Consider the following 12,858-nt stretch of genomic DNA (forward strand, 5'->3'; position numbering starts at 1 on the left):
AAGCTTCCATGCTCAAGTTATGAGCTTTGACCCAAAAAGGTGTTTTTGTTGACTTTTTGGAGGACCTGTAATGTATTGGACCATATCTCTCAACTGAAGCATTTCTAGCCTTGACTTGTGAGAGACAAAGTTGTAGAGAATCCAATTTCCTTCATAATAGACTTTTGTTGGGCAATTTCTGATAAAGTATGAGAGAGTTATGCCTAGTCAAAGTTGAGTTGACTTTTCCTATAAAAACCCTAATTTGAACCTTTGGAATTTGTTCATTTCTGAGTTTTTATTAATGGATCATGATCAATCTTTGATCAAATGATGGTTATAACTTCAAATACTTGATGTTGACAAAAAGTCAGGAGTTTTGAATGTATTTTTACTATAGTTGACTTTTAAGTCAACATAGTCGATTATTGATCATCTGAGCCATTGAGTGAGCAACCCTTGGAATTGAACCTTGACTTTTGACATGGAGATGCTTTGATACATATGTGACACCTTGAGATCCATTTGAGGCCTCAGAGATTCAAAATCCTTTGGTAAAATGCAAACCCTAATTTTTGAATAGGAGAGAGTGCTTTTGAGAAAACCCTTGAACCTTGAAGATGAAATGAGGAGGGGAAATTTTGGGGTATGACACCTTCCTCGTATGCAATTCTCCTAAATAAAGAATACATATCCCCTTTTTTGTAGTTGCCAGCTAAAGGTTCAGTAGCATAAGTTTTTTCATTTCTATTCCTTCCCTTACTTGCTTTCAACCACAAATATTGATCAATAGCTGGATCAAGAAGATGTCACCCCCGTGGACCACCTAACTCAGGATGTTTAGCTAAAAACTCCACCCTCAATCTTTGGTACTCCGCCTACAGATAAGTAAATAAATAAAATAATAGAGTTTAGGCGATTTATTTAAATAAAAAAATGTAATATAACATTTAAATATAATATCATCTTACTTGAGTATCTCTAGCACGGTCGTCACAATACTCTCCATCTTTTCCCCGATAAGTCCTCTCGTGAAGCTCTTGCATTAATGGAGTTCTTCTCTTAGCCATAGCCAAATACACATAAAACTCCAATAAAAATATAACACAATTAAGAATATAATTTAATAAAAAGTAGTGAAATGAAAATATATTACCATCCGATCAGCATGATCATCAGTACTAATGCTTCCGGCTCTATGATTAGCAGTCTCCTTTTTGATGCTCTACGTTGCTTTGCTTTTTTCAGATTTTTTTCTTAAACTCATCTGATTTCCAATAATCAAGCATTTATTTAAACACATTTTCGACCATCCCTGGAGGCCAGATCCCTCTTTCTTCATATCCAAGCATGGCACGCCTAAGCATGTCTGAAAGTCGTGCTGATGCTCTCTTCCTAAAATTAATCTCAACCAGCTCATCATCTAGTTTATGCCATACACACTTCTCTTGCAATATAGAAATTAAAATAAGATGGTTAGAAATTAAAAAATTAATTGCTTAAAGAAAATATTATACCTGAAAAATCATTACATAATTAAAACAAGATAGTTAGAAATTAAAAAATTAATTAATTAAAGAAAATATTATATCCGAAAAATTATTACATAATTAAAACAAGATAGTTAGAGATTAAAAAATTAATTTCTTAAAGAAAATATTATACTCGAAATTTGTCGAACCAATGTTTATACAACTCAGGATCCTTGTTCATAAGTTGTTCGAAAGTCTTCCAAGATGCTTTATAAAACTCTTGGATAACTTCCTTTATGCTAACTGCAACAGGCCTACTTGGTACAAAACTAAAAACCAAAATTTAAATAAGTATTGATTAAATTTAAAAAATGGAAACAAGTGCATATGCTTAATATATAAGAAAGAAACTTACAAGTTTCAAACAGGTTTAATAACCCATCTTCCCTCTTGCTTCTCATGTTTGTACTCCATCACAATCACATCCACTTCCTTAATATCCTCCTCCTCCTGGTCGAGAAATATATAATCATCCTGCTCCTGATGACGATGGGATGTCGAGGATCCATGTGGGGAATGTGAGGTGTCTGAGTCCCTGGAGTGATGGGATGACGAGGATCGATGTGAAGGATGTGAGATGTGAGATCCCTCAGGCTGATGGGATGATGAGGGTCCAGGTGGGGGATATGGGATGCTAGAACCTCCAGGCTGCATGTCGAGTATAAAAAATCCTGGTGGAGGATTCTGTGAAGTGAGTAGTGAAGTATAATATCTATGAGAGGCATCAATGCTCATAGGCTGAGGCATAGTCTGATGTGGCATAGTCTGTTGAGGTGTAGTCTGCTGAGCCCCCTGGACTGAGGCAAAGGGCAATACATAGTATTTGAAGGAACCTTATCTACACATATCCTCGTGCATCTACACATATCCTCGTGCGACGACCTTTCTTACCACTCTTACCTTTGTCCTCAGAATGTTGAGACATTTTACCTAATCAAAAGAAAAGAATTTAATTATAACATATTTAATAAACAAAATGCATCATTATGATAAACAATATGTATATTTAGTTTGAACATATTAAAGGACAACAAAATCTTCATTAAAATAATTAATAAAAAAAAGCTTCATTATCTTCATTTGAACATATTAAAGGCATTACAACAAAAGCTTCATATTTAGTTTTAACACATTAAAGGCATTTGAACATATTCAGTTTGAACATATTAAAGGCATTACAACAAAAGCTTCATTAAAATACTAAATGCATCATCATTTAAAATATTCATTATCTTCATTTGATTCAAAATTATCTTCAGATTCTGATTCTTCATCATCTTCATTCACATTATTTGATGGGAATAATATACACATCAACTTGCTGACCCTCAACTTCGTTATCGCACAAACTTGTAAGTTCTTCAAATTCAATCACATGATTATTTTGTGACATTTTATCGACTTTATAAGAAAGGTCTTTTACAAATTCATCAGTTTCAATATGGCATATTGGTTTTGACTTGATTGCAACACACCAATCATGCTTAGCTCGCTGAATTGAAGGATAAGGGACGTAATAAACTTGCCTAACAAGATGTGCCATGATGAAATGATCACAATGCTTGTACCTTCGGTCCATTTTAATCTCTATGGTGTTATATTTTTAATTTATTTTTGTGCCTCTAGCAGATGGATCATACCGATCACAATAAAACAAGACAACTTTGTTTTCCGAGTCCAAATAATTGTATTCCAAATCGTAAATATGCGTGATAACACCTTAGAAGTCGTCTTCACGACCATCTGTAACTCTTTTAACAAACACGCCACTATTTATGGTTTTCTTTCCTTCTTTCTATTCATCAGTGTGAAATTTATATCCGTTTACAAAATATGTGTGCCATTTGTTCACACGTTTAATAGGGCCTTCAACCAAGTTTCTCAAATGGAGTAGTTGTGGAGATGATTATACATCACATGCCAATTGTTGCTTTAACCATGATGGAAAATAAAGCATGTATATCAGTGGTTGTTGCTTGTTCACCGGTGAGTTCATAATGGAAGTTATTATATAACCTATATCGAAACACATTAAGTTAGAAGAAGGTAAGAAGTTCAAACCGAATATGTTCAAAATAAATATTCATTTGGTATACTTACTCAATGTATGGTTTAACTTCAACACAATTAATTAATACATGAACATGAGCATATTGCAATTCCTTTTCAGTCAGCCAGTGCACATTCGTCTTTAAAGAACTACGACCAGGAAGACCGAAGACTGATAAGGTGAATTGACTTCTTTCTGTAACATTAACTTCATTCCTTGTGATTCTTGGAATTAATATTATGTGATTGAAATAATGAGAGCAAAAATGTGATGTTTCCCGATGTAAATAATGTGCACATATTGAACCCTCAACTTTAGCCTTATTTTTCATTGATCTCTTTGAATCATCCATGAATATTTCAAAAGGATACATCTACCTATATTGAACAGATCCGCGAAGAAAAACTTCATATGCAAGATGCACAGGAAGATGTTCCATTGAATCAAAAAAACCTGGTGGAAAAATTTGTTCCAACTTGCATAGAATGAGAGGAATGTCTTGGTCCAACTCAAAAACGTCACCGACTGTTAAAATTGATGCGCAAATATCTCTAAAAAATTGACTAATTTCAATTAGTGGATTAAGCCCTTGTGTTGGCAATGAGCTGAAGGTAGTTGGAAGCAATCGTTCCATGAAAACATGGCAATCATGACTTTTCATTCCTGTCAACTTCCTAGCGTTGGCGTTAGCACACCTTGCCAAATTAAAAGCATAACCATCGAGCATTCTCAATTCAGTTAACCATCGGCAAACAAGCTTGGCTTCTTGTGGAGTTAGACTATAAGTAGCTTTGGGTTTTAATAACTTCCCATTCGGTAGAGTCTTCAACTCTAAATATTTTCGATTACACAACAATTCCATGTCTTTTCTAGTATTCTCATTATCTTTTGTCATGCCTTGGACATCCATCACTGTGTTAAATACATTATCGAAAAAATTCTTCTTTATGTGTATAACATCAAGATTATGTCGCAATAAATCATCTTTTCAATATGGGAGGTCCTAAAAAATACTTCTTTTAGTTCAGTTGTAGTTGTCCCCGTATCATGGAATTCATATTGCTTTTCCATTGTCTGTGAATTTTGGTAGATCACGAACCATGTTCCATACTTTAACGGATGACAAACGGGAGGGGGGAGATCTGTTACTTTTACACCTTTTATGAAATCATTCTTGTTTTTTTCTAAGTATGTGGATTTTTGGTAGGAATCTATGATGACAGTCAAACCACAAACTTTTTCCTCCTTTATCCAATGCAAACGCCTTTGTCTCACCCATGCAATGAGGACATCCCATTTTACCATGTATACCCCAACCAGACAACATGGTATATGCATGAAAATCGTTAATAGTCCATATCAAAGCAGCTCGCATGTTGAAGTTTTGTTTACGAGATATGTCATATGTACATTCTCCAATCCACAACCTCTTTAAATCATCAATTAAAGGTTGTAAATACACATCAATTCCTGCTTTTGGACTCGACGGCCCTGGAATGAGGCAAGTCAAAAACATGTAAGGCTTTGTCATGCACATTTTAGGGGGGGGGGGGGGGGTTGTAAGGGGTAATAATAACCGGCCAACAAGAATATCCAGTTCTCGACTATTGGACATATGGAGTAAAACCATCTGAGCACAATCCAAGTGTGACATTTCTAGGTTCTGCAGCAAAATCAGGATGCATCCTATCAAAGTGCTCCCATGCCTCACCATCAGATGAATGTCGCATAATGCCTGGACTTGTTTTGTTTGTATGATGCCATGTCATTTGACTTGCACTGTACATTGAAGCAAACAATCTCTGCAACCTTGGTATTATCGGCAGATAAAACATTGATTTGGCTGCTATGCATTTTTTATTACGATCAACGACTTTAGTGCGAAATTCATACCTTGGACTGTTACAAAACTTACATTCCTCTAACACTCTATCGTTTGTACCAAAATCATTGTCATAGAACAACATGCAACCTCTAATGCAACAATCACTCTTCCTTACTTCTAAACCCAACTTCATAACCAACCTCTTCGCGTCATAATAACTTTTAGGCAAATTGTCTTTCGTGGGTGTCGCATCCAACATCATTTGACAAAAGAATTCCAGACACTGACCAAGAACATTCCAGTTTGAGCTTTCTCATTCGGCAACTCTTCCCCATCACTATCTTGTTGTTCATCGTAGGCCATGTTCACTCCTAAAGCATCGCCAATCATGTCATTGTGTAGATTAAATTATTCTTCATATTCAATCTGTGATAGACTACTTGAGCCATGTTGGAAATTACTAGTCTCTAGCATATTCATCGACATTTCTTCTCCATTTGATGTCCCAAACAAATAATTTCCCTTAAATCCCTTTTTCTTCAAATGAGTTTCTACTTCTTTCGGATCACTTATTATACGTCTACATCCACATTTAAGACACGAACATCTCACTCCCCCCTTGCCGGACTACATTCTTGATCAAATGCCCATGTAATAAACAATTTAACTCCTTCCTCAAAAAGTGATTTAAGTCCACTTCTCCCAACATACATATGATCGTACATCCAACTACGATAGTACTTATAATTTTCCATACTGCACGTTTACAATATCGTAACCATTATAATAATCACAAAACATTTTAATCAATTGACCAATTCAGAAATTTTGGTCAACTATATATTTCTATGTTAAAACATAGTAAACAATATAATTATATTACTATAAATTACATTTCTATTTTAAAATTAAAATATAATATACTATTTACAAACTAATCATGCTATTATATATTTATATATTTATGTTACAATGCTATTTAAATATATTATAACTATCCTATAATAACAAAATATTTAAAAATAGTAACAAAATGTAAATGATATTTATGTTACTACAATATATGTTTATGTATTAATTATGTTTAGCATAATATCATTAAATATGTTACTACAATACACTACTAAACAACGTAAATTTATAAAATATAAACAAATGGGTTGGAAACGGTGGTATTTAAAGAAATGTTGCGAGGTGAAAAATACCTAACAAAAATTATATTCGTTGAGACTTGCGGGGTGCCTAATACCTTGTAACATCTGTGTTTTAAAAATGTGTCAGCTACTTTGTACCATCATTAAGTTCCAGATCTATTTTCTCCTCCAATTTTACAAGAAAAGTTACTAAGTACTAATCACCTCGCAATAAAAAGAGACGTTGCACCTTACGACGTGCATTCCACCCCGCAACCTATATGTCTGAAAACCCCACTTGCTACTTTGTGCCATCATTAATTGCCAGATATAATTTAACTCCAAAATTTTCAAAAAAACTTGCGAAGTTGTCCTCACTTCGCAACGTACAAAGACGTTGAATTTTGCAACATGCCTTTCACTTCGCAACGTTTGTTTCACTAAAAGTAACAAACGGTCACCTGCCACCCTGGCTTCTCAGTAAATGCACTATTTGATTTTTTAACAACTTTTTTAAAATAATGTTGCGGGGTGTTTAACACTCTGCAACTTTCTTTTCCAAAATTTCAAACTTCCCTCCTCCTTTGCGAGATGATAAAACAGTTATATTTATTTTTTTAAAAAAAACTAGGTCGCATGGTGGTGTGCATCCCGCAAGTGCAATAATTTGTGAGGTGGTTGTCACCTGGAAAAGTCACCCAGCTAATCAGCATTTTTCTTGTAGTGAAATGAGTCATTTATTTTGGGACATTATTTTATTCCAAATTGATCACTCACTGAGGGACGAAGGGAGTAACTACATCCTCTGCTCAAGATATTCATTTATATCTATACAAGAATGTTCTCCCCATATCCACTCAAATCGTTGGTCTAATAATGAACAACTACTGATAACTTTTTTTAAGAAGGAATGAGTAGTTTGTAAAAAGAATGAAAAGTTGTTGACTACTTTTTTATGGATTTGTGACTTTGGCTTAATGATTTTGTGACTTCGGCTTAACGTTTATGTGACATTAAAGCTTAACATCTGTCTGTGCATTTTAATAGGTAATTTTAAATGTACGCAGATCATGGAGAGATAAATTGTGAAGAATTGACTAGCTGTAATAATGTCGATACTGAAGAAGGAAAAGAGGACATAGATATTTACAAAATGATTAATGACCTAACAAATGATGATATAAGAGGTTTGGAATTTGATTATGAGAAAAAAAGCAATATAAACTGTGAAATATATGCAAAATGTCATGGATTCGCAACAAGAAAAGATTATGTAAAACATGATTATGAAGAGAATATAATTGTTCGTCAATAAATTTGTAACAAAGAGGGTAAAAATGATAAGAAGATAGGCCGATGTAGAGATCCAAGGGAAACCATTTGAATGGAATGTCGTGTGACGTTTCAAGTAGCTCTAAATCTTGTGACTGAAAAGTGGAGATTTTTCAAAATTGAGCCGTCTCATAACCATGAGTTTGCTCCAACATGCTATGTTCATCTGATTTCGAAGTATCATCAACTGAGTGAATCTGAGAAAACGCTCGTTGATTGTTTGCGCATACATTGTGTTAGAACTAGTCATATTTTAGATTTTATGTTGGCTCAAAAAGGTGGTCATACAAGTATGAGAATTTGTAAAAAGGACTTATGTAACTACTTAAATAGTCAAAGAATGACAAGAATAGAAGGTGGGGTGCTTTTACTGATTTTAGTTATTTACAGGCTAAAGCTTATAATGACCCAATGTTCTTTTCAAAGCTTACCACAACAATCGAGGATGTTTAGTAAAATTATTTTAGTCTCGTTCAGCTAGTCAAATTAACTACGAATGTTTTGGAAATGTGTTTGCTTTTAACACAATTTACAAGAAAAACAGGTATACCAAGCTCGTTGTTATTATTATTTTTTTGGATTCAACCATCATGAAGAAACTACAATTTTTTAGAAGCAATGAATCATAAACATCCAAAATGAGTGGTTAACGATGGAGATATTGCAATGAGGGAAGCTATTCCAGATGTATTTCCAAACTCATTGCATCGTCTTTGTTCATGGTATTTACATCGAAATGCTTGTGAGAATGAGAAGAATACAAAACTTTTGGAAGATTTTTAAATCATTAATTCACACTACTTATACTATAGAAGAGTTTGAAAATGAGTGGAATAGAGTAGTTGATTAATACAGTTTATCAAATAACAAACATGTTAACAAAACATATGAGATAAGGACAATGTGGACTAGTACATACATGCGATACAAATTTTTTTATGGTATAAGAACTACATCAATCTCTGAAGCTGAAAACTCTTTTGTAAAGATGTATGTTCAAAGTAAAAGCAATTTTGTTGATTTCATGCATGGTTTTGAAATAGCTGTAAAAAAGCACATACATAATGAGTTAATGTCTGATTTTAAAACGTTCTAATATGATCCTATGTTAACTACTAAATTGGAAGGGTTGGAGCTTAAAGCTGCAAAGATCTTTATTAGGAAAAAATTAATGAAGTTTAAAATGAAATAGAAGATGCAATCATAGTAAATTGTATCAAACGGTTTGAGCTAAAAAATGTTGTAACTTTGAAGCTGAATAGATTTTGCAAAAAAATATTCTACATATCTAGTTTATCTTGATAGGGGTAGATTTTTATGTCATTGTAATTTGTTTGAACGTGTAGAAATTTCATGTTATCATATCATTTGTGCCATAAGGCATGATCACATAAACATATATTCAGATAGTTTGATCCGTAAAAGATGGACCAAATTAGCATAGGATGATTACATATCTTCAATGTCTTCTAAAAAATGTGATGTTAAAAAAATTATGATTACATATATTAGCTAAAACTGTGGCTAAATGTATAGTTAGATTTTTTAATACATTTTTTTAATATGATACAACCGTGGCCAATATTTATTACCACGATATAAATTATTGTGGCAAAATTATATTTTGACCATGGCTAAGAACTTGCAACACAACTTTTGTCAACTATTTTATAAACCATGGCTAAGTGTAATTTTGCCCACTTTTTTTTTGTTGCTAAATAGCCACAGTTTTGACTCTGGCTAGTCGGCGAAATTTTGTTGGTGTAAAATGAAATTGAAAAGGAGATTGGCGATATAAAAGTAGATATATTGATTTGACATATAGTTGGATATAAATTTGAAAGCATTTGTTCAATTGAAAATTGAGAATGAAAGAGTTGGAAAAGGAAAAATTGAGAGAACAATTAGTTTGAACATTATCAAATGAGACATTTAATTGAGAAAGTCATGTTAAAAAACTTTAAAATTTTTTTTTATATTATAGATTACTGAATCCAAGATAAAAAATTTCTGAGTTGTGACAACGATAACCCTAAAACACATAAAGAAAGAGAGACCGATGGTGAACACTCGTTAAATGTGATTAATTCAATTGAACAAACTAGTTTAATTCATAACTAAAATTGTAGTTAATCATATTTTTTCTCATGAATGGTAGTTAACCATATTCTTATCCATGATTAATCACATGTCTAACAAGTACAGAAAAAAAAATTTAAATAACTAGGTTTGATAAAAAATATACGAAAAAAAACCATGTTTTCGGAGTATTTACCAAACTGTCTAGGTTTGGGATATCAGAATACTGAATGCGCCAAATGAAATGGCGTATAGGTGTAAATTTTGGGTGCATGCGCCAAATGAAATGGCATGCCCTAAAATCCCAAAGGCTTGCGCCAAATGGAATGGCGCATAAGTCTAGGGTTTTGCCCTAGAAGCCAAACCATTTGGCGCCTTAGTTCAAGGCTTTTTTTTTTATTTTTTTTTTCTTTTTTTTTTAATTCATTTTATTGGAATATATTAAATTTAAAATTTTTTTTTTTATTTTATTTGTTATGATATTTACAGAAATAAATTTGAAAAATATTTTTTTCGCCTTAAAAATGTAATGCAGAAAACGAAAATCAAAATTGTAACATCGATTACAATATAATTTAAAAACTAAACATCGATTACAATATAATTTAAAAACTAAACATCGGTTACAATTAATTTCAGAAACGATAGCAAAGATTAATGAAAAATACAACAAAATGATCAATGACGTCCATCACCAAGATAGCCATCTGTTCCGCAACCTGGTCTTGTAATGACACGTTTACCGCGATCGTTGATTCCGCCGCGAATATTGACACCGCCTCTTGCCCTAGCTCTACCCCCACCCCTTCCCCTTTGTGCTTCTTGTTGGGTTTGTGTCACGGGGGCTGGTACTGGGATGTCGCGTGGATCGCTGTCTATGAATTCGTCGACGCCCCCATAATTATCCGGAAAATCGCTGTTGTAAAGTCGGCTACCCATTCCCTCAAATGTGCTTATTCGTGGTGGTGGAGTGGGGTGGGAAAAGACTTCCGGCGCATAGCATCCCGCAGCACTAGAACTACCTTGGTTAAAGCCGAATTGGTTTGTAGGTGTTGCGTAGCCGGAGGGGGCGCCACGGTAAGAGGATTCACCATGAGGACCATTGTCGGGACTAAGATGAAGGCTAGATGAACCGGGAGTTAGGTTTTGGCCGAATCCCCTTGAGGACCCAGCAAATGTTGTAAATCCGAATGGTTGTGAGTGGGTCTGATATTGGTCCGAGGAAGGATGGTGGTCTTCATACCCTTGTAATGGTTGAGATTGGGATTGAAACATATTTGATTGGCGGATGTTGCGTGCGGAACGGGAAGGAGTACTGAAAATATTTTGTTGTTGTTGCTGGAGTTGTTGTTGTTCCTGGAGTTGTTGTTGTTGTTGCTGTTGTAGGTGCTGTTGTTGGCGTTGTTGTAGGCGTTGTTGTTGTCGTTGCTGTTGTCGTTGTTGTTGCCGGAGTTATTGTTGTTGTTCGTGTTGTTGTTGTTGTTGTTGTTGTTGTTGTTGTTCCTCTTCCGGTTGTTGTTGTTGTGGCAAGATGTAGTTCTGTGCACGGGGATCAATTAAATAGAACGGAGCTGCAAGAAACAAGTTAGGGGATGTGGCTGTACGATACCAACTCATGTATTCAGGAGAAGGTTTCATTTCATGGTCACTAACGGGGAAGTTTAGGACATACTGGCGACGGTTCTTCCACATCTGGCGCTGATCGGGTGCAAAATCCTTCCAGTGTTGGTGTGTCCATTGATGGTTAACTCTTTTTAGGTGCCACACTCCCAAGTCAACAGGAGGGTCGGGTATCCGTTGACACATCCCAAACTGAAGCATCACCCGGTCACTTTGATGCATTTCTATTATGTTGTACCGGATTAAGCAACACTTTGTCGTCCAAATTTCTGCATCCTGAGCTCTAGGCTCATACTCGCACTCGAGATATGGTCGCCATATGAACTGCATGCATGAGAGTTATACGTGACTGCCGGAAAAATTATTTATGGAAAATACTTAAAATAAAAGAAGAAAAGAATTAGAGATAATACCTGATGTTGTCCAAGGTGATCAATTAGCATGCGGTACATTGTGATATTTGACCGCGGATTAAGTGTGAAGTCCATTTTTTTCACACAATATCTACAACGAAAATATAATGATTTAGTTAGAATGGAGTAGAATGTGTAAGGAGAAAATGGTATACTAAAAACTTACCTCAAGGCATACGGAAAGTCCCAACTTCCGTTGTTAACCGGGGCCAGTATGGGCATCCTCCACCACCCCCACACCTGCACCAACAGGGCGCATCCATAGAATGTGCAGGACTCAGCAACCGCGTTTTTGCATAGTGACTGGTACAGGGTAGCCAGAACCGCAGACCCCCAGCTGTACAGACCAACTCTACTAAAATCCATTAGCAAACGAAGATACATAAAGTTAACCGTGTTACCAGTGCTATCTGGGAACAAAACGCTTCCAATAAGCAACAGTATGTAACACCTAGTTTTCTGCAGTATGGTCTCTTGGGGAGACGCATCATTCAAGTGAAATTTTTTATAATAATCCTTTAACCTCTTGAGGTTAACACCTTGCCCCCTAGCACCAACGACTCCTTCTATCAAGTCTATCCCAATTGCCTCATGGCATAAGCAATTCGCTTGCATAACACAACCATTAATTGCCTTACCATCAACAGGAAGGCAAAGTAGCATATGAACGTCTTCAAGGGTGATGGTGCACTCCCCTGTTGGAAGATGGAAGGTGTGTGTCTCTGGCCTCCAGCGTTCTAGCAAAGCAAGAACAAACTTGAGGTCAATAGAAGACTCGGCGATCCTGCTAATCGGACCGAAACCAGCAACGTTCAGATATGGTATAATGCGGTCGTCCGGAGCGATGGTAGCGTGACTACGAGTGCGAAAACGTTGAACGTTCTGAAAAGAGTAA

The sequence above is a fragment of the Vicia villosa genome, linkage group LG1 (assembly GCF_029867415.1).
Source record: "Vicia villosa cultivar HV-30 ecotype Madison, WI linkage group LG1, Vvil1.0, whole genome shotgun sequence".
Lineage (NCBI taxonomy): Eukaryota > Viridiplantae > Streptophyta > Magnoliopsida > Fabales > Fabaceae > Vicia > Vicia villosa.